The 27870-nt window shown below is 39.5% G+C and overlaps 1 long non-coding RNA gene and 1 pseudogene across 1 annotated transcript; both read right to left on the bottom strand.

The window, feature by feature from the left end:
- Positions 1-525: 525 nt before the first annotated feature.
- LOC141408078 (uncharacterized) lies at positions 526-27870 on the bottom strand. The gene is made up of 2 exons (XR_012420465.1): positions 27149-27870; positions 526-2061 (listed from the first exon to the last, which is right to left on the bottom strand). It is a non-coding gene; the product is annotated as an uncharacterized lncRNA (long non-coding RNA).
- Positions 2798-3667, bottom strand: LOC135966291 (14-3-3 protein theta pseudogene; annotated as a pseudogene).

Raw genomic sequence — 27870 nt, 5'->3', positions numbered from 1 at the left:
CTAGGCTGTGACAGTAGTACTTATAGTCAGAGAAGCAGTGATAATCTTTCCAGAAGGATCCATGAGGTTTGAAGCAGGATCTCATTCAGCATATAGCATAGTTCAGGTGACAGGATAAGAGGATGAGAAATGGATAGGCAGGTTGTCAAGGGCCTATCTGGGGGTGAGTGCAGAGCTATACTCTCAGGAAAAAGTAGCATGAAAACCTGGAAGCTGGATAGAAGCCTTACTCTAAGATCTGAACTTGCAGAGTCAGAAGTCTGGAAGGGAAAGTGCAGCTTGATGGTTGAGCAAGTACTCCAGAGTTCCCCTCTGGTCCACTGAATATTAAGCTTGGAACAGCACGACCAGTTCGAGCCTCTTTCTTCTAATATTTTGCATATCTTGAGTGGCTTTCTAGGTAACGATGGAACTGAATTCATAAAGCGGAAGGTCTTTCTTCGTTTCCTGTGTCTGGGCTGAGCTGAACATGTTTGAGACGGACACTTCTTGCTGAAGGAACACACCGGAATAGGTTTGCCTAGCTTTGCAGTATTTATTACTGTTTTAGATTTCCCTCACAATACATCTCTGAAAAGACTCAGTGAACTAAAATACTCAGAGAGATAGCATTTCAGTGAACTCTCAGTGAACTCTCGAGGTTACAAACATTTAAAACAGTCACATTACCATGTAAGTAATTATTCCCAGTTATTCCCATACCAATCTGTTTTACAGATATTTTAATACTAGGTGGTCTCTGAGTTATAAGCATCAGGCTTATGAACATCCCATGCAATTCGCTGCATCCACTAATATCTTTTGAATTTCTACTATGTGTGCCTCATGGTCATTGTGCAGAGTCATAATAATTGACATTTACTGAACACTTACTCTGCAATCTGCACTGTCGCACTGACATGCATTAATTCATTATTCTCACAATAGCTCCCAACAATGCTATGAGGTAGGCATTATTATTGTATCCATTATCAGGTAAGAGTCCAAGGCACAGAAAAGTTCAGTACAATTTTTTGTTGTACCTAGAAGTGTGCCTCACTTCAAACAATGAACAATTTAGAAAGAGAGATAAGACATATTGACATGTAAACAACCAGTCACCTGCCTCTCCTGCACTTTCACCCAAAGGTTTTGAGCCAGATCTATTTTTGCCCTTTGTTCCATTTGGCATCCAAGCTACTCTAGTGCCACCTGCTGACCAGAATGGGGAACTGTCGGACCTAGTACCGTCCCTATAATCTTACTTCTTCAAGTAGGATTCTGTCATACCCTCCATTTTATTTCTAGCTTTAAAATGTCCACTTTATTCCATATAACACTTAACATGTATAATTTATATCTTAAGAATAGATAGCCTGTGATGCTGATCTATGTTAAAACACTCTGAGAAATGTAGTACAATTTTTTACATCTCTGGGTTTCTCTAGACAAGCGTATCACAATGCAGAACTATGGGTATCATTACTACACTTTGCATAAGATACAAGAGAACTATGATAAACTTCAGAAAGTAGTGAACTCACCTATTCCTTAAAATACGAGTAGGCAATTGTTACAAAGCAACAGTAAATGGCTTATAAAGTGTAAGTGTATTTTATGCTACTCTGCTGTTACACAGGGCATAACATTTTTGCAAGGCTTTTTTGGGACCACGGTGCATTAGCAACACAAAACGCTGGTCCAACTCTGAATAGCAATCACTAGATGAAACGGATACCCTCTCACATGTGCACAAATCTGCACAGAAAAATACTAAAGTTTCAGAATTGGACTTGTGTAATGTATTTCTGCTTTCTAGGGTATTAAGTACTGATATGCATTTTAATTTACCTAAAGCAATGCATGTATCCTCGCAGCAACATGATACTTCTATTACATGGTAAGGTGAATACCGGAAGTAAAAGACAAAAGGTGTACATGAATGTTTATTGGGAAGGAAAGCTGTCAACTTAAACAGCAGCATCCTTGTTGTTATGGATACACATGACCTCCGTAAACTGTTATATAGGAGACATTCCAATTCCCCTCCAGGCCAGAGACATTCCATACTGAAAGGAAATCCTTGAAGAAGAGTAAGGGAGGGAATAAAGAAATCAAAAAGTTACATAGAATACTCTCGAATTGTAATTAACTATATTTTCAGATATTTACAGTAGTACAAAACATAATTGCTTACAGAATTTGTTCAGATTACTTAAATATCAAGTACATTTTTAGTCTATAAGTGGAAGTTACTAATATTTTATATGAAATAAAGCCATTAATACTTTTCTATAGCAGTAATTGTACACCAGGAGGGCCAGGACAAACGAAAGGAATGGAGTTTTCTCAAAGCTGCATTGTGAAAAACTATGAACAGTTGATCCCATACACATGAATTTCTTTCTTTCTTTCTTTTTCTTTTTTTTTTTTTTGAGACGGAGTCTCACTCTGTCGCCCAGGCTGGAGTGCAGTGGCGCGATCTCAGCTCACCGTAACCTCTGCTGCCCGGGTTTGAGCCATTCTCCTGCCTCAGCCTACCGAGCAGCTGGGATTACAAGTGTCTGCCACCGCACCCAGCTAATTTTTGTAGTTTTAGAGGAGGCAGGGTTTCACCATGTTGGCTAGGCTGGTCTCTATCTTCTGACCTCGTGATCCACCTGCCTTGGCCTCCCAAAGTGCTGCGATTACAGGCGTGAGCCACCGCACCCAGCCATCATGAATGGGTTTCTTTGCCACAGGAAATCCAAGTGGAAAAGGCAATGGAGATGTGTACGAAAGTTTCTTGAAGAGAAGAAAGATTACACCTTGTATGCATTTACTTTTCTGTCTCTTCTACCACATCACATTCTTCTCTTGCACTGTCTGATGGCCGTAATGTTAGGTTGTCTCTATAAGCAACTGCATGATAAGGGTGCTGTCTTTGAATCTTCACTCAGTGTATCAAGTTCTTCTATGGCCTCATCAAAAGTGGTTTTAGTCGGTATGCAGGCAAGCTCTGGGTTATTAATGATCTCATAGTAAAGTACAGAAAAATTAAGAGCCAGCCCCAGGTAGGTTGGGTATATGGATTATATCTCTTTACTATATCAAATGCCTCTTAGGAAGCTCCTTGGGAATTATCTATCATTTGTTTCAACCATCACCACATGCAACAAATGTACTGGAAATAATCTCCCTTCATTTTTGATAAAAGTTCGTACTCTCTAGATTAGTTGCATTGGATAGTAAATAGTTATCCAAAAATTGCAGGACAGTAATGAATATGGATCTCAGTTCAGACTTGACTTTCTCCTGATAAGTTTTCTCTTTTGTTTTGGTTTGTTTTTTGTTTTTTCTCAGTGATGTGAAGCTCACTCCCAATAGTTCTTGATCAGCTGCAACTTCTTGTCAGAGGTGTTGGTTTTCTGCTCAGAGCTCAAGATACCCTCCAGGTGGGCCTGCAGCCTTCAACGATGTTTTTGTAGGCCACAGAGAGTGAGTTTGCTCTTCCTTGGACAGCTCTGCATCCTGCTAGGAGAGCCCTCAAATTGCAGGTATAATCAATGATAGCAAAACCCTTGAATTCAAAGTATTTGCAAGTACTTAAAGCCCCCCTCAGAATCACCATGAAATCCTCGCTTACCACCTTCATTCTTTTCCACTTAAGTGTATGTTTCTCTAAGTATCAAAATTTGTGATAAAGATTTATTATGCACCGATCCTTGAGATATTAGAGTTGGAATGAGATTTAGAGATCATTTAGAGTTCAAGTTCAACTTTTTGTTTACAGTTCTCTGCTGTTTGATGACCCAAATCGATTTCACAGGAAGCCATTTGCTGATTGCCTGGCTTGACCTCTTTCCTGATTCTTCATTTTTCTCTAGTCTACTGGGAATTCTGCCCTGCTCTTATGGTAAAGAAAGGCCTGTGTTTGTAGCCAACGTGGGCTCCCTCAACAATTGGGCATGACACATTTCTATTCCCTCTGGTAGGTCTCACTCCTCCCCACTATGAGATGGGTTAGCTGCTGGATTTCTGTGGCCTCAAGTTCCCCTCATCTCATCACACTAGGGACACTGAGACACAAAGAGCTACACAGCTGTCAGCTGATTTTGAGCTTGGGGCTTCAGTGGCCTTTCAGAGTTTTCCCAATGACTACCCTCCAAGTGGTTTCTAAACAGAAGAAAACAGTTTCTCCTTTGTTGAAGGCTTCCTCCTCCTGTCCCATTATTCCTATCTATGGCGGAGCCAGGGGGTACCTGGGGACTGTTGGCTCCATAATTTTATTAGTGCCCTCTCCCCAGTTCTTTGATATTGACCTTTGACATTCGCTCAGTCTGATGTAAAGTACTCTGCAAAATCAGCTTTAAGGCCCCCCCTTCTGACCAATATCTATCCTCAAATCCAACCTAAATAGGACTTCTGGATACGTTGCCTCTTGGAGATATTTAAGCAGGGGAATGTTTCAAAGTAGAAGGTTTGCTGTCTTTCCTGATGCCCACCCTTTCTTTGAAGCTTTCATTCTCTAAACTGGATAAATTAGAAGTGCTTCAGTCTCATCTCTAGTTTGCATTGTGTCCAGAAGCGAGAGAGTCCTGCATCAGAACACTGCTTCTCTTTTAGGTCACTTCACGTGATGTTCTTTGTGGATGATCATCTTTGTGGATGAGGTTGATGAGTTAGTAGCATGAGGTTAGGGCCTTTCTTAGTTTCACTGTATACAATTTCCTTCTATAATTAGCTTCTTTCAGTTCCTTTTAGTGGGTATAGGAATAAGAAAGACTTTTAAAAAGTCTTCCTACGCTTCTCTTTACAGATGAAGAAATTGTGGGATGGAGAGGTAAAATGATCTGGTCAGATTCACACAACCAGAGAGTAGCCGAGCAGAGGACTGAACCTGGGGCTACTGTTTCATTGACAAACACTATTTTCCTATTCTGCTTAATAGCTTTTCTTTACAGATGAAGAAATTGTGGGATGGAGAGGTAAAATGATCTGATCAGATTCACACAACCAGGGAGTAGCCGAGCAGAGGTCTGAACCTGGGGCTACTGTTTCATTGACAAACACTATTTTCCTATTCTGCTTAATAGCCAATATTATATCCATTTTTTTAAACTGCCTTTCTAGTTTAATATATTTAATTTTTCAGTTGCATTATGCATTCAGTTGGTGGACTCACCTCAGAAGTAAATTGTTTAAATCAAGTTTTTATGGGAAAATGCACTTCTAAATTCAAGTAGTCAATTTCCTTATGAATCTTTCAAACAGCATGTAACTCCTTGCAAAGATTTCAGGATACTAGTTGAACACTATAAAATTTTTATGTAGAAACAAAGTAATTCCAGGCACTTCTGCTGAGGGGACAGTCCATGCAGAACAGGTGAGGGGATTTAGTGGTAACCAGTTGGGTTAGAAGAATGGACAGATTGTCAGCACACAGTCTTGGTTGGTGCAGTGTTCAGATCCATTATTTGGGTCACAAATTACTTATCTCAATATGCTCTTTTAATTATGTTCTCCTTACTCCTCTTTTGTTGTAGCACCTACCTTCTGTCAGGAGTGGTATTAAAGTTGCAAACAAATTTTTGTCAGAATATTTGGAATATTAAGTTATATGAATGCTAATTAATAATAACAAAGAAGTCAGGCACGGTGGCTCACTCCTGTAAGCCTGTAATCACAGCACTTTGGGAGGCTGAGGTAGTAGGATCACTTGAGCCCAGCAGTTTGAGACTACCCTGAGCAACACGGAGAAACCCGAAACCCTGTCTCTACAAAAAACATGAAAATTAGCCAGGTATGATGGCAAGTGCCTGTAGTCTCAGCTACTCAGGAGGCTAAGGCAGGAGGATTGCTTGAGCCTGGGAGGTCAAGGTTGCAGTGAACTGTGGTTGCGCCACTGCACTCCAGCCTGGGAGACAGAGCAAGACCCTGTCTCAAAAGATAATGATAACAAAAATAATAATAACGAAGACAAAAGTTCCCAAGTTGGAAAACATTTACTTAATGAATTGCTGTGGAAATGAGGGGGGTAAACCCATCTTCAACCACTTCAGAGCTTCCATAAAAATAATAATAGTAAGAGCTACCATTTACTGAGTGTTTACTTTGTGCCAGCCATTACTCTGAGTATTTTACAAACATGTTATTTAATGAGGTAGGCATAACTTTTCTAGTGAGGAAACACACAACCTTTCCAGAGAGAGGTCACACAGTCAGCAGGAAGAAGACCTAAACTTTAAATCCAGGTTGATCCTATGGCAAGGATGAACATTTAACCATCACTGATCCTAAAATGTGATGCCTTCTCATTCCTAAACCTCACGCCCATATGCTTTGTATTCCTTCCAAATGTGTTTCTTGGTCTTCCGGAAAGGTAGAGATTGGCTATTGGAAATCCGTGATTTCTTAACTTTCAGAGTAGGACATACATCAGTGCCACTCATTCTCATTCCTTCACTTTCTGTTATTCATACTTTTCTTATTTCTTATTCATGCTTTTCTTATTTCCCTTGTGAGTCTAGATCTGGTTGTTCCATTTCTGCCTGAAAGGCCCTCTCCTAACCCCCTCCATTCCATCTCTCCAGCTGAGCCACTCTCTTCAAGGGAAAGCTTAAACACTACATCACCCAGCAGAGGTTTCTGACTAAACATTCCCAAGGCTTCCCTTTCCTTCAGCACTTATTGAGAGTATAGACCTGTGCCTGTCCTTGTCCTGTGTGTATAGTTATGTTTCACTTAAACCAGCAATTCATTGAAAATAATTATTATTATATTATTGAGTTTTTTGGGTAAACTCAAAATAGTAGTTTTAGCAAAAACATTTATGATTATTAAAAATAAGTGATGTGTACTTATTCTGTATAAACTTTTTAGAGTTCATATTTTTTTGTTAGTTTATTTGGAGACAGAGTCTTGCTCTGTCACCCAGGCTGGAGTGCACAATCTCGGCTCACTGCAACCTCTGCCTCCCGGGTTCAAGCAATTCTCCAGCTTCAGCCTACCAAGTATCTGGGACTACAGGCACACGCCGCCACGCCCAGCTATTTTTTTGTATTTTAGTAGAGATGGGATTTCACCATGTTGTTCAGCCTGATCTCGAATTCCTGAGCTTAGGCAATCCGCCTGCCTTGGACTCCCAAACTGCTAGGATTACAGGCGTAAGCCACCGTGCCTGACCTAGAGTTCACATTTTTTTTAAAAAATGAGTTGAAATTTAAGGAGAAGGTCAATTAAATAATAGAAACTTCTTTTCCAAGAGTAGTTAGTCATTGCATCAGATAGGAGATTGGACTAGGTAGCTTTTGAGGTTCATTGGAGGCCTATGATTCCACCATCACCCTAGTACCAACTGAGTGGTAGAATGTAGTAGGATAACAGCAGGACCAAGAAGGGTGATTTCAAAAGGCAAAGAGACATAAATAGTGAGTGAGAGCCAGAGGTTGAAATATGAAACAAAGCAGAGATGGAAAGACAAACAGCCACATTTTAGTCAAAATAGCCAAACTCATGTGAAATCCACAGCACTGAATCTCCAGAATCCAAAAAAATTCATATATTTGTCCACTTTTGCATTGCTATAAAGAACTACTTGAGACTGGGTAATTTATAATGAAAAGAGGTTTAATCGACCCATGGTTCCACGGGCTGTATAGGAAACATGGCTGGGGAGGCCTCAGGAAACTTACAATCATGGCAGAAGGCAAACAGGAAGCAGGCATGTCTTACGCAGCTGGAGAAAGAGAATGAGAGAGCAGGGCGAGGGACTACACACTTTTAAACAACCAGATCTCATGAGAACTCACTGACTATCGTGAGAACAGCAAAGGGGAAATCCACCCCCATGATCCAATCACCTCTCACCAAGACCCTCCTCCAACATTGAGGATTACAATTCGATATGAGATTTGGGTGGGGACACAAATTCAAACCATAAAAATCCAATATAATTTTCTTTTTAATCTAGGCAGTCTCATTATTATAAGTTTCCAAATAAGACCCAGGAACACTGATAATTTACAGATCCAAGAATCTTTTGAGATTTTTACTTGGTTTGGTTTTGCAGATTAAGAGGTAAGTTCTTATTTTCATTGTTGTTTGCTATTTCACTAGAGAAAATTATGTCAAATAACCCTTATGAATGCAATTCAAAATCAAAAGCTTTGTTGGCAGCAATACGGCAGTGTAGTGTTAACATAGTACCAACACAACAAATCATAGAATCATTCCATTTGGTTCCACAAGCTTTGATGATAGGGCAAATTAAAAAATCTAACTCAAATAATAACAGAAAGGAAAAGGAAGCCCAAGAGAAGAAAAAGCAGATATTAGCTATTAAACAGAGTGTCACAGTAAAGTAAGAGTACTTCATCCTCTCTCTCCCACTGAATGCAGCTAAAAACTCTGGATAGAATGCACAGAGCAGTTATCTAAGGACTCTGGAAAGTGTATGGTCAGACAGACTGGGGAAGGAAACCAAAACTTGAAATACTGCTTAACTGGTGATAAGCTTTCTGTTATCCCTCCTCCAGTATCTCCTGTCCTGGACTCAAAGGCAGTCTGAAATCTGGAACTGCACAATGGGTGCAGAAAGAAAGTACTCCAAGAGGAGTCCTTTATTTTGGTCCACAGAGTGGAAAAGAGGGTCCTTATGGGTCAGAGAGAGTAGAGAAAATTTTCTGGGTTTTTTGTCCCCATTTTTCATTCTCTCTTGTACCAGTCCTGTGGCAATCTTGTAACAAGAGAAGCAGCCAGGCTTGTGTCTAAAACTCCAAGATAGGCCGGGCGCGGTGGCTCAAGCCTGTAATCCCAGCACTTTGGGAGGCCGAGGCGGGTGGATCACGAGGTCAGGAGATCGAGACTATCCTGGCTAACACGGTGAAACCCCGTCTCTACTAAAAATACAAAAAAAAAAAAAATTAGCCGGGCGTGGTAGCGGGCGCCTGTAGTCCCAGCTACTTGGGAGGCTGAGTCGGGAGAATGGCGTGAACCCAGGGGGCGGAGCTTGCAGTGAGACGAGATCGCGCCACTGCACTCCAGCCTGGGAGACACAGCGAGACTCCGTCTCAAAAAAAAAAAAAAAAAAAAAAAAAAAAAAGGTTAAAAAAAAAAAATAAAAATAAAACTCCAAGATAATTATTTATTATGATCAAAGGAACTATAGTCTCAAGAATATAAGCCTATGTATTTGGATTTCTCTATATCTCTATTTTTCTCCATATATTTCCTCACTGCTTAGCCCCAAATTGAAACGCTGTGCACAGCAGGGCAAAGAATCAAAAGCTCTGGATTTGTAGCCAGTGAACCAGGAAGGGGGTATGCTAGGAGCTTGAAAGTATCAAGGTGATTGTGAAAAGAACAGAGCTCAAGAAAATAATCCATAAAATTGTACAAACTTCTGGGCTAACCCCCAAGGTGCACGTGCATAAATCTGACCATGAATAGCATACTAAAGGGTTTGATAACTGAATTATAGGGTAGGCCACTACACAAGTCCAAGACTGGCTATGGGGTGGCCCAGACCTGGAATAAATCCAAATAGCACTGTAAAGATATGAAAATGGAACTGAATTAGAACTATAGCCCACAAAAGGATAGTAGGAACTTGTAGTCTAAACCTAACTGGGTTGGTTGGTTAACTACAAACACTTTGGTTAACTACAAACACTTTTAAAAAATCTATTTCATAGGATTTAAAGTGTTGATTAACTACAAAAATAAAAAACAATCCATTTCATATGATTTAAACAGGATTCAGAGTCACATAACTTAATAGTCAAGATGTTCAATATATAATCCAAAATTACTTAGCACATGAAGAATCAGGCAAATCTCATCATTTCACAAGAGAGAAGACAATTAATAGTTATTAACTCCAAGATTATACAGATGTTAGAATTCTCAAACAGCTTTTATAATGACACTTCAAGAGATGAGGACAAACACTCTTTGAAAAAAAATAATGTCAACTTTTATTTTAGATTCAGAGGGTACATATGCAGGCTTGTTACCTAAATATAATGTGTGATATTGAGGTTTGGGGTACAATTGATCATGTCACCCAAGTCCTAAGCATAGTACCCAATGGTTTTGCAACCCTTATCATCCTCCATCTCTTGCCCCTCTAATAGTCCCTAATGTCTATGTTGCCATCTTTATGTCCATGAGTACCACTGTTGAGCTTCCACTTATAAATGAGAATATGCAGTAATTGATTTTCTGTTCCTGCATTAATTTGCTTAGGATAATGGCCTCTATCTGTATCCATGTTGCTGCAAAGAACATGATTTAATTCTTTTTTATGTCTGCATAGTATCCCATGGTGTACCACATTTTCTTTATCAAATTCATAAACTCCCTCCCTTTAAACCAGTGGAAAGATATAAGGTCTTCAAAGAGGAATAGAAGATATAAAAATAAAAACACATCGAAAACACACTAAATGGAAATTTTAGAGATGAAAAACAAAATAAAATTTAAAATTTACTAGATGGCTTCCATAGCAGAATGGAGATGACAGAGGAAAAACTCAGTGAATCTGTAGATAGGTGAATTGAAATTACCCTCTCTGAACAAGGTAGAGGAAAAGTTTTTTTTTTAAAAAATAAACAATACTTCAAGGACCTATGAAACAATACCAAAGTTATACTATTTATATCATTATAATATTAGAAGGAGAGAAGGAAGGGTATGACACAGAAAAAAAATATTTCAATGAAAGTTGAAAACTTCCCAGATTTGGTGAAAGGCATAAAGGTGCGGATAAAGGAAGCTAAGAAAACCTCAAACAAGATGAACTAAAAAAATAATAATAATAAAAATAAAATAAAAAGTCATGCCTAGAGACATCATAATCATGCTGCTGAAAGTAGCCAGAGGAAAAAAAGATACATCCAAGTGGAGGATCAATAAGTTTAATGATTGCATATTTCTCATCAGAAATCATGGAAGCTAGAAGGAAGTAGAATGACGTTTTTCAAAGGGGTAAAAGAAGAGAACTGTCAACTCAGAATTCTAAATCAAGTGAAAATATACCTTGAGGATGACAATAAAACAGAGATATTCTCATATGAAGCAAAACTTATAGCATTCTTTGCCAGAGCACCTGCTCTAAAATCATGGAAGCTAGAAGGAAGTAGAATGACATTTTTCAAAGGGGCAAAAGAAGAGAACTGTCAACTCAGAATTCTAAATCAAGTGAAAATATACCTTGGGGATGACAATAAAACAGAGATACTCTCAGATGAAGCAAAATTTATATCACTCTTTGCCAGAGCACCTGCTCTAAAAGGCATACTAAAAGAAGTTCTTCACATGAGAGTAAAATGGTACCATAGCAAAACTTGGAACCTCAGAAATGAAGAAGGGAAAATAGTCCATTATATTTACTTAGTTGTCTACTTTCTCCTCTTCAGTTATTTTGAATATTTATAACAGTCAAAAATAAAAAATATATAGCATTCTCTGATACTCCTAAAACTTTGCCTCATCAGTATCTCAGATCTGGGGAGGCTTATGACTTGCTTGTAACCAGTAGGATGCAGTGGAAGTGACACTATATGACTTCTGAAGCTGAGTCATTAAACGTTATGCAGCTTCTGTCTTTTTGGCTGGAACACTCTGTTTTGTAACCCTGAACTGCCATATGAGAAATCCAAATACCCTAAGGCCTGATGATGTGAGAACGCCCAAACTAGCTCATGCAGAAAGACCAAATGGAGAAAGTTGGAGGCTATGTGAAGAGAGAGAAATGTCTACACAGCCCACAGCTGCTTTAGTCCTCCCTGTTCCCTGCTCCAATCTGCTCTTATGGTTTCAATCACTGTGAGCCTGCATTAGCATGAGAAACCCTGGTGTTACCCAGGTCTGGACTACATATCATACAAAAACCCGTAGAACCAGGAAAACCTCTAAAATCCAGAAGACACTACTCAAACACATCAGATAAAATAAATATTATTTGGACATGCACCCAAAAATGAGTTTGCTTTCTTGACAAAATGAAATTTTGCAGAGAGTTTTCCAATTCCCCAAGAGACCACAAAAATCAAATTAGTTTTTCTTCAAGTAGCACTCATGCCCAGCCCCTGAGAATCCTCATACACAGCAAGCCTATGTTACAGAAATGAAAACACTCATCTTTTAAATATGGTGTGGGAAAGAATAGGAAATAAGGACTCAAGGAATTTAAATGCATTTCCCAGTATTAGGGATCAGTTAATAAAAATAAATTGTATGATAGCAGTAGAATCGGAAGCAATAAGAATGGGAAGTAGTTACAACCCCAACTGATTCTAGTTAATGAGACAGAAACTCTCACCTATCTGTTTGAAAAAGGAAACCAAGAGAATCATGAATGTGCTCTTCATTTGACCATAAAGCAGAGGGGAAGGCCATTTTAAACTTCTCTTCTGGCTCAACAAAGAAATCTGGCAAACATGTAATTGCCTTTTAAATAGTAGAGATGTCAGTTTGAATACAATTACTAGGGAACCAAGTTACTAAGATAACCAATTAGAATTGCAGACTGCCAGAGGATATAGAGAAACTTCAGAGGACATAGCCCCTCTAAAAAGGCTCCTTTGTGTAAATATCTTTCAAAGAGAGTTTTTAATAACAGAATGGAGAACAGGGTTATACATTTTTACAACTGTCTCTAAACTGAACAGAATATTAAGACTGGTACTTTTGTGAACGTCCTCGATCCATCCCTTTATCAGAAGTAACTTTATGCTGCTAAACAGTGTCTGCTTCTCTGCTAGGGAAGAAAGAACTCTCCTCCTCCTCCTCTTTGTCTTTCTGAGATTTCTCATGGGCAGCTGGAGAGAAAGTGGCAGGCCTGAGAAGCCTAAAACTTACTTTTAAAAAAGTGTATTTGTTAGAACATTTGATGGCAAGTGATAGAGACTGTTGAGAAAAGGAGTCCAACTCTGTACAATATTTTAAAGAGATTTATTCTGGGCCAAATATGAGTGACCATGGCCTATGACACAACCCTCAGAAGATCCTGAGATCATGTGCCCCAAGTGGTTAGGGCACAGTCTGGTTTTATACAATTTGGGGAGACATCAATCAAATACATTTAAATACATCAATCAAATACATTTAAAATGTACATTGGTTTGGTTCAGAAGGGCGGGACAACTTGGAGGGTTGCGGGGTGGGGGGCGGGGGTGCTGGGGGGGAGCTTCCAGGTTATTGGTAAATTTAAACATTTTCTGGTTGACGGTTGAGTCAGAGAACAGATGATAAAGTCCTATAGGCAGAATGCAAAACCAGAACACTCAGGTTGGAGAGATTGTGCTGCAGAATTATCCAGTCATTCTCAGCTTTAACAAGTAAAGGCTTATGTACCTCTGTAATGTGAATGATAAGAGTTTATTTGTCAGGGTTTTCTTTTTATTATACAGAGTAAATACAATAAGATGTGGAAAAACATTTTGTAAAATACAAAAGGGGAGAAAGACAGGAACTTATATTTAATAAGAATTCACCAAGTGCCAGGCAGTGCAATGTAAAGCCTGTAGCACAGATGTATCTTTCCTCTTGATGAATCCCTGCTCTCTGCACTCTGTGTTGGAGCATCAGCCAATCACAGCATTAATCTCCAGACTTTTCATCCTCTGGAGGATGAAATAATCCTCTGGAACAATGAAATAATCTAATAAAGACTTAGCTAAGGAGCCCACTCAGGACATCCTCTGTGTTTCCTTTAGGAAGAGTTCCACACTTTGATCTTCAGACTTGCTATTAAGGGCATTCTCTGCTGTTTGTCTAAATTTAAGTGGTTTCAAAGGACCTTATGTAGCTTTTTATTTTTTTTAATGACTTTAGTATAGTTATAATTCAAAACTGTTTTATTTGTTCTTTTAAGGCGTGACTTTTTAGTTAAATAATTTTATTACTTAATATATCTCTCATGAAAGTAGTTGCCCCAAGAAGAGCCACTGATCACAAGCCGTTCCTAAGACAGATCTCCTAAGCAGGCACTAAATGCATCCCTGGATACATTCATGGAGTAAAGACCAATAGTCTGTGCTAACAGGCACTATGTCCTTTCATTCTATGAAAAGGAAAAGGGAAGGAGGCAAATAGGTACTTTATCAGTATGGAGTCAAAAAAGAAGGGCCATACAGAATCTGGGTTCAAATGTCATTACACTGCTTCCCATTTGACCCTGGGGAAGTTACTTAACCTCTTTGCATCTTGATTTCTCTTATAAAATCCACATACTAATACCAAAGAGCTGATGTAAGGATTAGTTGACGTAAAATGTGTAAAATTTAGCATAATAACTGACATATACACTCAATAAGCATATATCACTTTATAAGAGCAATCTTTGTGATATATGAACCACGGAAGAGCTCTATATCCCTGCTACATTAGTCCAGAGAAAAACTCTACAGGAAATTAAAATAACAACTGCACTTTAATATATTTATATTGCAAGGAGACATATAAAGCCAGTGTAACTATAACCACAATCTTCTAATATCTGTTAGGTTGCAGTTCTTGTAAATGGTATAAAATTTATAAATAGGCCCCTGTTGAGTATAGCCACTTACATGCCTAACAGGTAGAGAACTGAACTCATCATCTTGCCTCACACAAACTGTTTCTTTTTCTGATTATTTGATTTCTATTAATAGTTCACCATTCTCCTAGCAACTCATGCTTGAAACTGTAATTATTTTTGACAAGAACTTCTCCTTCACCACTGCCTACTGATCTTACTTGTACTCAAAATCTAACTCCATCCATCTCCATTTCTGTGCCTACCCACCTAGTTCAGGCCTCCAACCTGATTTTCTTGCTTCAAGTTTATTTTTTCCCACCAAATTCTTCCTCTGTATAAATCCTAAGCAAACTCTGATATTGAGCCCGTTTTACACCATTACTTCTTGCTTCTGCTCAAATATCTCCAGTAGCTCCCTATTGCTTACCAAATAAACATCAAGTATTCAACAAATTTTATGAGATGACGCTGCAATTTCTTTCTGGCTTTGTCTTTAATTACTCACTGTATGCATTCTCCTTGAGCTTCCCTAAGCAATCTCCCTATTATTGTCATATATTGTCCCATATATTGTCATTTTACCTCCATAATCTGGTATTATTTATTATATTTTGAAAAACTTAAACTCATTTTACCTGTCCAAATAATGTCACCCTTTAAGGCCAAAAGCAAATGCCATCTCTCTGGGAAATGACATAGTAGATCTACAGAAAATGTGGGTTTTTTTTTGATAAATAAATAATGCATGAATAAAAGAATAGTGAATGAAATTAAGTTCTATCCTGAAGGGCCTGTTTGGTAACAAGAGAAGATCAAGAATTAAAATAGAATCATTGAAAGATTCGTGTGAGATTTCATCAAGTAGATACAAAGAGAAGCAAAGACTCTTTACTTTGATGACAAGAATAAATGGTTAGACATGGGAAACTGAACTAGAACTCAGAACGGAATATGATGGTCATGATATCAGCGAGCAGAAAAGGCCAATGAAAGAGGTGTCAAAGCCAGGATTGGTGAAAACAGCACAGACTCTTCTCAGAGGGGCAAATTGTGTGAAAAGTGGATAGATACCACATAGGACTCAGATTTTTCTCTTGACCATGGTTCACAAAATGTGATCTGCAGGCCCCAGGGAATTTCAGGGAAGATGCTTTCAAGTATATACAAGATCAAAACTATTTTTACAATAATACTAGACATTACTTGGCTTTCTCACTGAGTTGACATTTGCACTATGAAACAAAGGCAATGGTGGGTAAAATCGCTGGTGCTTTAACAGAAATGAAGGCAGTAGTACCAAAAGTGTACTAGCAGACATTGAATTCTTTACTGCTATATCCGAGAAAAACAAGACAGTTTTTCATTTTCATTTAATAATATTCTTGATAAAAGAGCATGATTAATTTTATTAAATCTCAACCTTTGATTATGTATTTTTTAAAATTCTGAGGCAAAATGCATAATATATTCCTGTTGCATACCAAAGTTCTAAGGTTATCTCAACGAAAATGATTTTTGTGCTTGAGTTGTGAGTTAAACAAACCACTATTTTACATGGAAAATTATCTTTACTTGAAAGAATGACAGACATATAAACTATAGTTATTCAGACTTAGGTATGTGTCAGAACTTCTCTCAAAAATAAGTGAGCCTGTCACTTCAAGGAAAACAACTCACAGCATTTGTTGCCAGTGATAACATTTGAGCTTTCAAACAAAATTTATAATTTTTTAAAACTCATATCTACCTCTGTGAATCTGGCAGGTTCTTGATTCTTCAAAAATTTTCTGATGAGATCAGTGGTGACAATAATACATGTGATTTTTTGGGTATTTCAAAATGAAATGTGTCAGCACTTGGAAGATATGCATAACTCAATGAAGCACTATTTTCCAAATGACTAAATGCATGATGTTGCAAAATAGCACATGGAATCTTAATTACAGAAAGGTCAGCTCAATCTGTTGGTGCTATGTTGGTGCTAACTCCAAATGGACTGCTGCTACACAACCACCCTCCTTAAGGGTATTCCTGAAGGGAAAATCTCCCAACTGCAGATCTGTAAGCAGTGTACCTGATCAATTACTTTCTATAAAGGAAGAAAAGGCCTGATGTATAGATGTACATGGACCTTTGAATGATGGCAGTTGGCTTGTTGGTTAGTCAGAAGGGCCTAGAGGAGAAAGACTGGAAAATGGGATATAAAAATGTCCAAGGAATAAAGGTACGGGTAGACCACTGGAGTAGGCACAAAGTGTACAGAAATTTGTGTGCTACATCAATGCCTATCAGAGAGCCTATACTGCAGAGAAAGCACTAAACAATCAAGTAGAGAGGACTTGTCTAGTAGAAATCATTCAGCCTCTCTTCTCAGCAATATCTGTGTTTACACAAAGGGCCCATGATAATTGCATGGCCATGGTGGCAGGGATAAAGGCTGTGAATGATCCAATAGCATGAACTCCCTGTCTCCTGGGCTACTGCCACACTCTTTGTCCAGTCTATTAGCAGCAAAGGTAAATGCTAAGTCCTCATTATGGCACCATCCCTTAAGAAGGCCAGTCAACCATTCAGTGGGAAGTTGATTATATTGGACTCTTTCAATCCTGGAGGGGATAGCAAATTGTACTTATCAGAATTGCTACCTATTATGGGTATACATTTTTCTTCACTGTTATAGGTGCCTTTGCCAGCACCACCCACCATACAAGAACTTACAGAATGCCTGATTTACTGGCATTGAATTCTACCTATTTTTTTGTATCAAAGGGCCCATTTTATGATAAAGTAGGTGTAATAATGGGGCATAAACATGAAATTGGCCATCCTAATGGAACAATGAAATAATCTAATAAAGACTTAGCTAAGGAACCCACTCAGGACTAACACTTCAAAGGGATAGAGTATTGTTCTCAAGAATAAGATAGGTGCATTAAATGTATAGCTGATGGCTGGGCACAGTGGCTCACGCCTGTAATTCTACCACTTTGGGAGGCCAAGGCAGGCAGATCATCTGAGGTCAGGAGTTCGAAATGAGCTTGGCCAACATTGGCAAAACCTCATCTCTACTAAAAATACAAAAATTAGCTGGGTGTGGTGGTGTGTGCTTGTAATCCCAGCTACCCAGGAGGCTGAGGCAGGAGAATTGCTAGAACCCAGGAGGCGGAGGCTGCAGTGAGCCGAGATTGCGCCACTCCAGCGCGAGATCACTCCAGTCTAAGTGACAGAGCGAGACTCCATCTCAAAAAAAAAAAAAAGTATAGCTGATTTATAGTGGTGTGTTTCCAATAGCCAGAATATACAGGTCCAGGAACCAAAGGGTGGATATAGGAATGGCTGTCACCAATACTCCCATTGACCCCTTTGCAGAATTTGGGCTTCCTATCTGTGCGTTCTTAGGCTTTTCAGGATTAGAAGCACTTGTTTGGTATGAAAGGGACTACTCTGAGGGCACACATGATGTCTCCACTGAACTGGAAACTATAACTACCACATGGTCATTTTAGATAACTTGTGTCAGTGGCCCATCAATGAAAACACTTACTATCTTGGTGGTGATAACTGACCTTGATTACCCATATGAAATAGAGTTGCTGCTACCCAATGAAGACAGGAAGTCCGATGCATGGAACACATAGGATTCACTGAGTTATCTCTTGGTGCTCCATGTCTGGTGATAAGTATAAATGGGTAATTGTAAAAACTAAGACTCACTGAAAGAGCGACAATTAGAGTTCAGACCCTTCAGAGATGATGATCTGGTTGCCCCCACCCAGTCAAGCAACACAGACTCCCTGAAATGCTAGCCAGGATGAGACAAACTAGAATAATCTTTTTCATATTCATTCAGCCTACCTTTTATACCAACTACTGCTATGGCAACCAGTTTTGTGCAACCGTACCACATATTTATCATTTCTTTTTTTTTTTTTTTTAAGACTGCTTTGCTATTTTTTTGTTCTTTTTTTATTACTATACTTTATGTTCTAGGGTACATGTGCACAATGTGCGGGTTTGTTACATATGTATACATGTGCTATGTTGGTGTGCTGCACCCATTAACTTGTCATTTACATTAGGTATATCTCCTAATGCTATCCCTCCCCCGCCCCACCCTCCAACAGGCCCTGGTGTGTGATGTTCCCCACCCTGTGTCCAAGTGTTCTCATTGCTCAATTCTCGCTTATGAGTGAGAACATGCGGTGGTTGGTTTTCTGTTCTTGCGATAGTTCGCTGAGAATGATGGTTTCCAGCTGCATCCATGTCCCTACAAAGGACACGAACTCATCCTTTTTTATGGCTGCATAGTATTCCATGGTGTATATGTGCCACATTTTCTTAATCTAGTCTGTCATTGATGGACATTTGGGTTGGTTCCAAGTCTTTGCTATTTTGAATAGTGCCACAATAAACATACATGTGCATGTGTCTTTATAGCAGCATGATTTATAATCCTTTGGGCATATACCCAGTAATGGGATGGCTGGGTCAAATGGTATTTCTAGTTCTAGATCCTTGAGGAATCGCCACACTGTCTTCCACAATGGTTGAACTGGTTTACAGTCCCACCAACAGTGTAAAAGTGTTCCTATTTCTCCACATCCTCTCCAGCACCTGTAGTTTCCTGATTTTTTAATGATTGCCATTCTAACTGGTGTGAGATGGCATCTCATTGTGGTTTTGATGTGCATTTCTCTGACAGCTAGTGATGATGAGCATTTTTTCATGTGTCTGTTGGCTGCGTGAATGTCTTCTTTTGAGAAGTGTCTGTTCATATCCTTTGCCCACTTTTTGATGGGGTTGTTTGTTTTATTCTTGTAAATTTGTTTGAGTTCTTTGTAGGTTCTGGATATTAGTCCTTTGTCAGATGAGTAGATTGCAAAAATTTTCTCCCATTCTGTAGGTTGCTTGTTCACTCTGATGGTAGTTTCTTTTGCTGTGCAGAAGCTCTTTAGTTTAATTAGATCCCATTTATCAACTTTGGCTTTTGTTGCCGTTGCTTTTGGTGTTTTAGACATGAAGTCCTTGCCCATGCCTATGTCCTGAATGGTATTACCTAGGTTTTCTTCTAGGGTTTTTATGGTTTTAGGTCTAACATTTAAGTCTCTAATCCATCTTGAATTAATTTTTGTATAAGGAGTAAGGAAAGGATCCAGTTTCAGCTTTCTACTTATGGCTAGCAGTTTTCCCAGCACCATTTATTAAATAGGGAATCCTTTCTCCATTTCTTGTTTTTGTCAGCTTTTTGTCAAAGATCAGATGGTTGTAGATGTGTGGTATTATTTCTGAAGGCTCTGTTCTGTTCCATTGGTCTATATCTCTGTTTTGGTACCAGTCCCATGCTGTTTTGGCTACTGTAGCCTTGTAGTATAGTTTGAAGTCAGGTAGCATGATGCCTCCAGCTTTGTTCTTTTGACTTAGGATAGTCTTGGCAATGTGGGTTCTTTTTTGGTTACATATGATCTTTAAAGTGATTTTTTCCAATTCTGTGAAGAAAATCATTGGTAGCTTGATGGAGATGGTATTGAATCTATAAATTACCTTGGGCAGTATGGCCATTTTCACGATATTGATTCTTCCTATCCATGAGCATGGTATGCTCTTCCATTTGTTTGTGTCCTCTTTTATTTCATTGAGCAGTGGTTTGTAGTTCTCCTTGAAGAGGTCCTTCACATCCCTTGTAAGTTGGATTCCTAGGTATTTTATTCTCTTTGAAGCAATTGTGAATGGGAGTTCACTCATGATTTGGCTCTCTGTTTGTTATTTGTGTATAAGAATGCTTGTGATTTTTGCACATTGATTTTGTATCCTGACACTTTGCTGAAGTTGTTTATCAGCTTAAGGATATTTTGGGCTGAGATGATGGGGTTTTCTAAATATACAGTCATGTCATCTGCAAACAGGGACCATTTGACTTCCTCTTTTCCTAGTTGAATACCCTTTATTTCTTTCTCCTGCCTGATTGCCCTGGCCAGAACTTCCAACACTATATTGAATAGGAGTGGTGAGAGAGGGCATCCCTGTCCTGTGCCAGTTTTCAAAGGGAATGCTTCCAGTTTTTGCCCATTCAGTATGATATTGATTGTGGGTTTGTCATAAATAACTGTTATTATTTTGAGATACGTCCCATCAATACCGAATTTATTGAGAGTTTTTAGCATGAAGGGCTGTTGTGGAATTTTGTCAAAGGTCTTTTCTGCTTCTATTGAGATAATCATGTGGTTTTTGTCTTTGGTTCTGTTTATATGCTGGATTACGTTTATTGATTTGCGCATATTGAACCAGCCTTGTATCCCAGGCATGAAGCCCACTTGATCATAGTGAATAAGCTTTTTGATGTGCTGCTGGATTTGGTTTGCCAGTATTTTATTGAGGATGTTTGCATCGATGTTCATCAGGGATATTGGTCTAAAATTCTCTTTTTTTGTTGTGTCTCTGCCAGCCTTTGGTATCAGGATGATGTTGGCCTCATAAAATGAGTTAGGGAGGATTCCCTCTTTTTCTATTGATTGGAATGGTTTCAGAAGGAATGGTACCAGCTCCTCCTTGTACCTCAGGTAGAATTCAACTGTGAATCTGTCTGGTCCTGGACTTTTTTTGGTTGGTAGGCTATTAATTATTGCTTCAATTTCAGAGCCTGTTATTGGTCTATTCAGGGATTCAACTTCTTCCTCGTTTAGTCTTGGGAGAGTGTATGAGTCCAGGAATTTATCCATTTCTTCTAGGTTTTCTAGCTTATTTGCGTAGAGGTGTTTATAGTATTCTCTGACGGTAGTTTGTATTTCTGTGGAGTCGGTGGTGATATCCCCTTTATCATTTTTTATTGCATCTATTTTATTCTTCTCTCTTTTCTTCTTTATTAGTCTTGCTAGCAGTCTATCAATTTTGTTGATCTTTTCAAAAAACCAGCTCCTGGACTCATTGATTTTTTTTGAAGGGTTTTTGTGTCTCTTTCTCCTCCAGTTCTGCTCTGGTCTTAGTTATTTCTTGCCTTCTGCTAGCTCTGAATGTGTCTGCTCTTGCTTTTCTAGTTCTTTTAATTGTGATGTTAGAGTGTCAATTTTAGATCTTTCCTGCTTTCTCTTGTGGGCATTTAGTGCTATAAATTTCCCTCTACACACTGCTTTAAATGTATCCCGGAGATTCTGGTATGTTGTGTCTTTGTTCTCATTGGTTTCAAAGAACATCTTTATTTCTGCTTTCATTTTGTAATGTACCCAGTAGTCATTCAGGAGCAGGTTGTTCAGTTTCCATGTAGTTGAGTGGTTTTGAGTGAGTTTCTTAATCCTGAGTTATAGTTTGATTGCACTGTGGTCTGTGAGACAGTTTGTTATAATTTCTGTTTTTTTTTTTTGTTTTTTTTTTTTTTTTTTTTTTTTACGTTTGCTGAGGAGTGCTTTACTTCCAACTAGGTGGTCAATTTTGGAGTAAGTGCGATGTGGTGCTGAGAAGAATGTATATTCTGTTGATTTGGGGTGGAGAGTTCTGTTGATGTCTATTAGGTCCACTTGGTGCAGAGCTGAGTTCAATTCCTGGATATCCTTGTTAACTTTCTGTCTTGTTGATCTGTCTAATGTTGACAATGCGGTGTTAAAGTCTCCCATTATTATTGTGTGGGAGTCTAAGTCTCTTTGTAAGTCTCTAAGGACTTGCTTTATGAATCCGGGTGCTCCTGTATTGGGTGCATATATATTTAGGATAGTTAGCTCTTCTTGTAGAATTGATCCCTTTACCATTATGTAATGGCCTTCTTTGTCTCTTTTGATCTTTGTTGGTTTAAAGTCTGTTTTATCAGAGATTAGGATTGCAACCCCTGTCTTTTTTTGTTTTCCATTTGCTTGGTAGATCTTCCTCCATCCCTTTATTTTGAGCCTATGTGTGTCTCTGCATGTGAGATGGGTCTCCTGAATACAGTAAACTGATGGGTCTTGACTCTTTATCCAATTTGCCAGTCTGTGTCTTTTAATTGGACCATTTAGCCCATTTACATTTAAGGTTAACATTGTTATGTGTGAACTGATCCTGTCATTATGATGTTAGCTGGTTATTTTGCTCATTAGTTGATGCAATTTCTTCCTAGCATCGATGGTCTTTACATTTTGGCATTTTTTTGCAGTGGCTGGTACCGGTTGTTCCTTTCCATGTTTAGTGCTTCCTTCAGGAGTTCTTGTAGGGCAGGCCTGGCGGTGACAAAATCTCTCAGCATTTGCTTGTTTGTAAAGGATTTTATTTCTCCTTCACTTATGAAACTTAGTTTGGCTGGATATGAAATTCTGGGTTGAAAATTCTTTTCTTTAAGAATGTTGAAAATTGGCCCCCACTCTCTTCTGGCTTGTAGAGTTTCTCCCAAGAGATCCACTGTTAGTCTGATGGGCTTCCCTTTGTGGGTAACTCGACCTGTCTCTCTGGCTGCCCTTAACATTTTTCCTTCATTTCAACTTTGGTGAATCTGACAATTATGTGTCTTGGAGTTGCTCTTCTCAAGGAGTATCTTTGTGATGTTCTCTGTACTTCCTGAATTTGAATGTTGGGCTGTCTTGCTAGGTTGGGGAGGTCCTCCTGGATAATATCTTGAAAAGTGTTTTCCAGCTTGGTTCTGTTCTCCCCATCACTTTCAGGTACACCAATCAGACGTAGATTTGGTCTTTTCACATAGTCCCATATTTCTTGGAGGTTTTGTTCGTTTCTTTTTACTCTTTTTTCTCGAAACTTCTATACTCGCTTCGTTTCATTCATTTGATCTTCAATCACTGATACCCTTTCTTCCAGTTGATTGAATCAGTTACTGAAGCTTGTGCATTTGTCACGTAGTTCTCATGCCATGGTTTTCAGCTCTATCAGGTCATTTAAGGACTTCTCTACATTGGTTATTCTAGTTAGCCATTCATCAAATCTTGTTTCAAGGTTTTTAGTTTCTTTGCAATGGGTTCAAACTTCCTCCTTTAGCTTGGAGAAGTTTGATCGTCTGAAGCCTTCTTCTCTCAATTCGTCAAGGTCATTCTCTGTCCAGCTTTGTTCTGTTGCTGGCGAGGAGCTGCGTTCCTTTGGAGGGGGAGAGGCACTCTGATTTTTAGAATTTTCAGCTTTTCTGCTCTGTTTTTTCCCCATCTTTGTGGTGTTATCTACCTTTGGTCTTTGATGATGGTGACGCACAGATGGGGTTTTGGCGTGGATGTCCTTTCTGTTTGTTAGTTTTCCTTCTAACAGTCAGGACCCTCAGCTGCAGGTCTGTTGGAGTTTGCTGGAGGTCCATTCCAGACCCTGTTTGCCTGGGTATCAGCAGCGGAGGCTGCAGACGAGTGAATATTGCTGAACAGCAAATATTGCTGCCTGATCGTTCCTCTGGAAGCTTCATCTCAGAGTGGTACCCAGCCGTGTGAGGTGTGAGGTGCCAGTCTGCCCCTAGTGGGGAGTGTCTCCCAGTTAAGCTATTCGGGGGTCAGGGACCCACTTGAGCGGGCAGTCTATCCTTTCTCATATCTCAAACTCCATGCTAGGAGAACCACTACTCTCTTCAAAGCTGTCAGACAGGGACATTTAAATCTGCAGAGGTTTCTGCTGCCTTTTGTTTGGCTATGCCCTGTCCCCAGAGGTGTAGTCTACAGAGGCAGGCCAGCCTCTTTGAGCTGCGGTGGGCTCCACCCAGTTCGAGCTTCCCAGCTGCTTTGTTTAACTACTCAAGCCTCAGCAATGGCGGGCACTCCTCCCCCAGCCTCGCTGCCGCCTTGCAGTTAGATCTCAGACTCCTGCGCTAGCAATGAGGGAGGCTCTGGGGGCATGGGACCCTCCGAGCCAGGCGCAGGATATAATCTCCTGGTGTGCTGTTTGCTAAGACCCTTGGTAAAGCGCAGTATTAGGGTGGGAGTGACCCGATTTTCCAGGTGTTGTGTGTCATGGTTTCCCTTGGCTAGGAAAGGGAATTCCCTTCCCCCTTGCGCTTCCCAGGTGAGGCAATGCCTTGCCCTGCTTCGGCTCTCACTTGGTGGGCTGCACGCACTGTCCTGCACCCACTGTCTGACAGGCCCCATGAGATGAATCCAGTACCTCAGTTGGAACTGCAGAAATCACCTGTCTTCTGTGTTGCTCACGCTGGGAGCTAGAGGCTGGAGCTGTTCCTATTCAGCTGTCTTGGAACCACCCCTTATTTTTCACATATTTATCATTTCAACACCTGTGCTGTTCTGATGATATGGCATGGATGCCAATAAGAACCCACTCTGCACTTGGGCATGTACAACCTGGAAGAGTAAAGAAATTAACACTCTTTGGGACAATCCTTGACTGTGCTTGTAATCTATTGCTGCATAACAAGTTACCAAATCTAGCAGCTTAAAACAATAACATGTATTATATCCCAGTTTCTGTGGTCAAGAGTACAGACACAGTTTATTTGGATTTTCTGCTTCCAGGTCTCTCCAGGCTAGAGTCAATGCATTAGGTGGGCTGTGTTCTCATTGGGAAGCTCATCTGCTCCCAAGGTTACATAGGTTGCTGAAAGAATTTATTTCATTGAGGATATAAGACTGAAAGCTTTAGTGTGTTGGCTGGCTGTCAGCTGGAGGTGCCACTAGCTCCTAGAATCCATTCAAGTTGCCTGCCATGTGGTCTACTCCATAGGCAGCAACATAGCAGTTTGCTTCTTCATGGCCAGCAGAAGAATCTACTAGCAATATGAAGTCTTACATAACGTAATGTTATAAGAATGCCATTCTGTCACTTTTGCCATATTCTATAAGTTAGATGCTTCACAGATTCCTCCCGTATTCGTGGGATGTAATTAACAAGGGCATTAATAACAGCAAGTGGAGGTCATTGGAGAATCAGCCTAGGTTCTGTCTGCCAGTCTTTCCTCAGGCCCTCCCATATGAAATATATGGTTTCTCCCCTTCCAAGATTCCTGTATTAGTCCATTTTCACACTGCTGATAAAGACATACCTGAGACTGGGAAGAAAAGGAGGTTTAATTGGACTTACATGGCTGGGGAAGCCTCAGAATCATGGTGAGAGGTGAAAGGCACTTCTTACATGGTGGTGGCAAGAGAAAATGAAGAAGATGCAAAAGTGGAAACCCCTGATAAAATCCCTCATAAAACCATCAGATCTCATGAGACTTATTTGCTACCATGAGAACAGTATGGGGGAACCACCCCCATGATTCAAATTATCTCCCACCAGGGCCCCTCCCACAGCCCATGGGAATTGTGGGAATACAATTCAAGATGAGATTTGGGTGGGGACACAGAGCCAAACCATATCAGTTCCCAAGAGTTTCATTCATTATACCATCAGCTCAAATTCTGAAATTTCATCACGTGAATGAAGTCCAGGTGCAGATGAACCTCCTACGTATAACCTGTTAAGTAAAGCTCCTGGACACAGTTATTCTCTAACTATGGACCTGTGAAACCAAGCAAATGAGTTATCTGCCTCCAACACACCCAACATACAATGGTGGGACAGACACAGGATAACAGCTATAGACATTCCAGTTTAAAAATAGGGGAAATGCACAGTAAAAAGGAGTCACTGGTCTATAGAAGTTTTGAAATACAACTGAATTTATTGGAAGTTCCTTAATCAGGTTTCTAGGCTTGGGAATGATCCTTCATGGCTCTTGGCTCTGCTTTCTGGGTTCTTAGTTCCACCATCTGAGTCATTCTTCCTTTTTCATGGAAGGTAGCATGTGTTTGTAGATGAGTAGTTTTATCAGCCTGCTTTCTGCCAGTAAAATTTTGGAGGTCTGACATCCTCTTTTCATTTTCTAGTCTTTTTTTTCTGTCTTATTCCAAGTTGGCACTGTTTCTGCAGAAATAATTTTCTCAAGAATGTTGTGGTTCTGTATGTATTTCAGTGGCATTTACTCTTATCAGACAAAGGCCACATCTACAGATTGTTTCAAAAATAATTCCATCTCCTTTAAGCTTCCTAGAGGCTCAATAGTTTGAGAAGATCTGAGGCATACCCTTGGATCTTTTCAAATCTAAGTGCCGTCTCTTGAAATATACCTGAATACTTGGACCTTTGATGTTTCTGGGGCTTTAACAAAGATTATAGAGTAACTTCAAGGGCATTTTCTCTAGAGTAGGCTTTTCTGACAGTGCCCAAAAGCCATCTCCAATTGTTAATATTTTTTGCCATCTGGGGAGGATGAGGATTTTTTAAATTATCAAGTACTGATTCCTTTTTGCTTAATAGTTCTTCTCTCAATTTGTCTCTTTTCTTGCACTTTCCTGTAAGTAGCAAGAAGAAACCAGTTGTCCCCTTCAACCTTTGCTTGGAAATCTCCTTAACTATATAATCAAATTCATCCATTTACAAATTCTGCTTTCAACATAATTGTAAGAAATAATTTCACTAAGCTTTATACCAGTACATAACAAGGATCTCCCTTCTTCCAGTTTCCTATAGCATGTTCCTTACTTCCTTCTGAGTCCTCAACAGCAGTCTTCTACTGACAGTTTGTTGGCAGTGATTTGGGTTTTGTCTATCATACTTTTCAAGCATTCTTCTAATCTCTGCCCACTGATCAGTTTCAAAGCCACAGATATATTTTTACATATTTATTACAGCAGCATTCTATCTCTAGGCACCAAAATCTGTATTAGTTTTCCAATTCGATGTAACAAATTAACACAAATTGAACAGGTTAAAATAACACACATTTACCATCTCTCTTTCTGTAGGTCAGGAGTCCAGATACAGTTTAGTTGGGTTTTCTACCTTGGGGTCTCTCCAGGCTACAGTGAAGGTGTTGGCTGGACCATGTTCCCATCTGGAAGTATGAAGAAAGAAAAATCTTCTTCCAAACTCTCTCAGGTTGTTGGGAGAATTCATTTCCTTACAGTCGTAGGACTAAGAGCTTCAGGATTTTGTTTTGTTTTGTTTCTGCTGGCTCTCAGCTTCTACAAACCACCTCTGAGTTCTTTGTCATGTGGTCCTCTCCAATAGGCAGTTCTTAACATAACAACTTGCTTCCTCAAGACCAGCAGGAAAGTGAGAGAGTGGGTCTGCTATCAAGACAGATTCTTATATAACATAATCATGGGAGTGATATCCCATCACGTTTGTCATATATTGTAATGCATGTATTACATTACATCATGGGAGTAACATCCTATCACCTTTGCCTTATTCTTCTGGCTGGAAGCAGTTCACAAATTCTACCCAGGCTTAGGGTGAGGGGCATAAAGAAGGTCATTAATACCAGAACGCAGAGATCATTGGGGGTTACCTTAGGATATGTCTGCCACATTGGGGGAAGGCAGACAATTCTAGGTAGCTATTCAAAGATCCAGAGAAATGAGCCTGAGTTACCTATAACAATGTTCAGATTGATGAATGAGTTAGCTTTTCTTCCTTTCATGTCTTAGTTTTCCTGGCCCCCTACT

This window comes from Macaca fascicularis, chromosome 11 (assembly GCF_037993035.2).
Source record: "Macaca fascicularis isolate 582-1 chromosome 11, T2T-MFA8v1.1".
NCBI classification, from domain to species: domain Eukaryota; kingdom Metazoa; phylum Chordata; class Mammalia; order Primates; family Cercopithecidae; genus Macaca; species Macaca fascicularis.
Note: the sequence above shows the minus strand (reverse complement) of the source record. Positions and strands in the feature narration are given on the sequence as shown.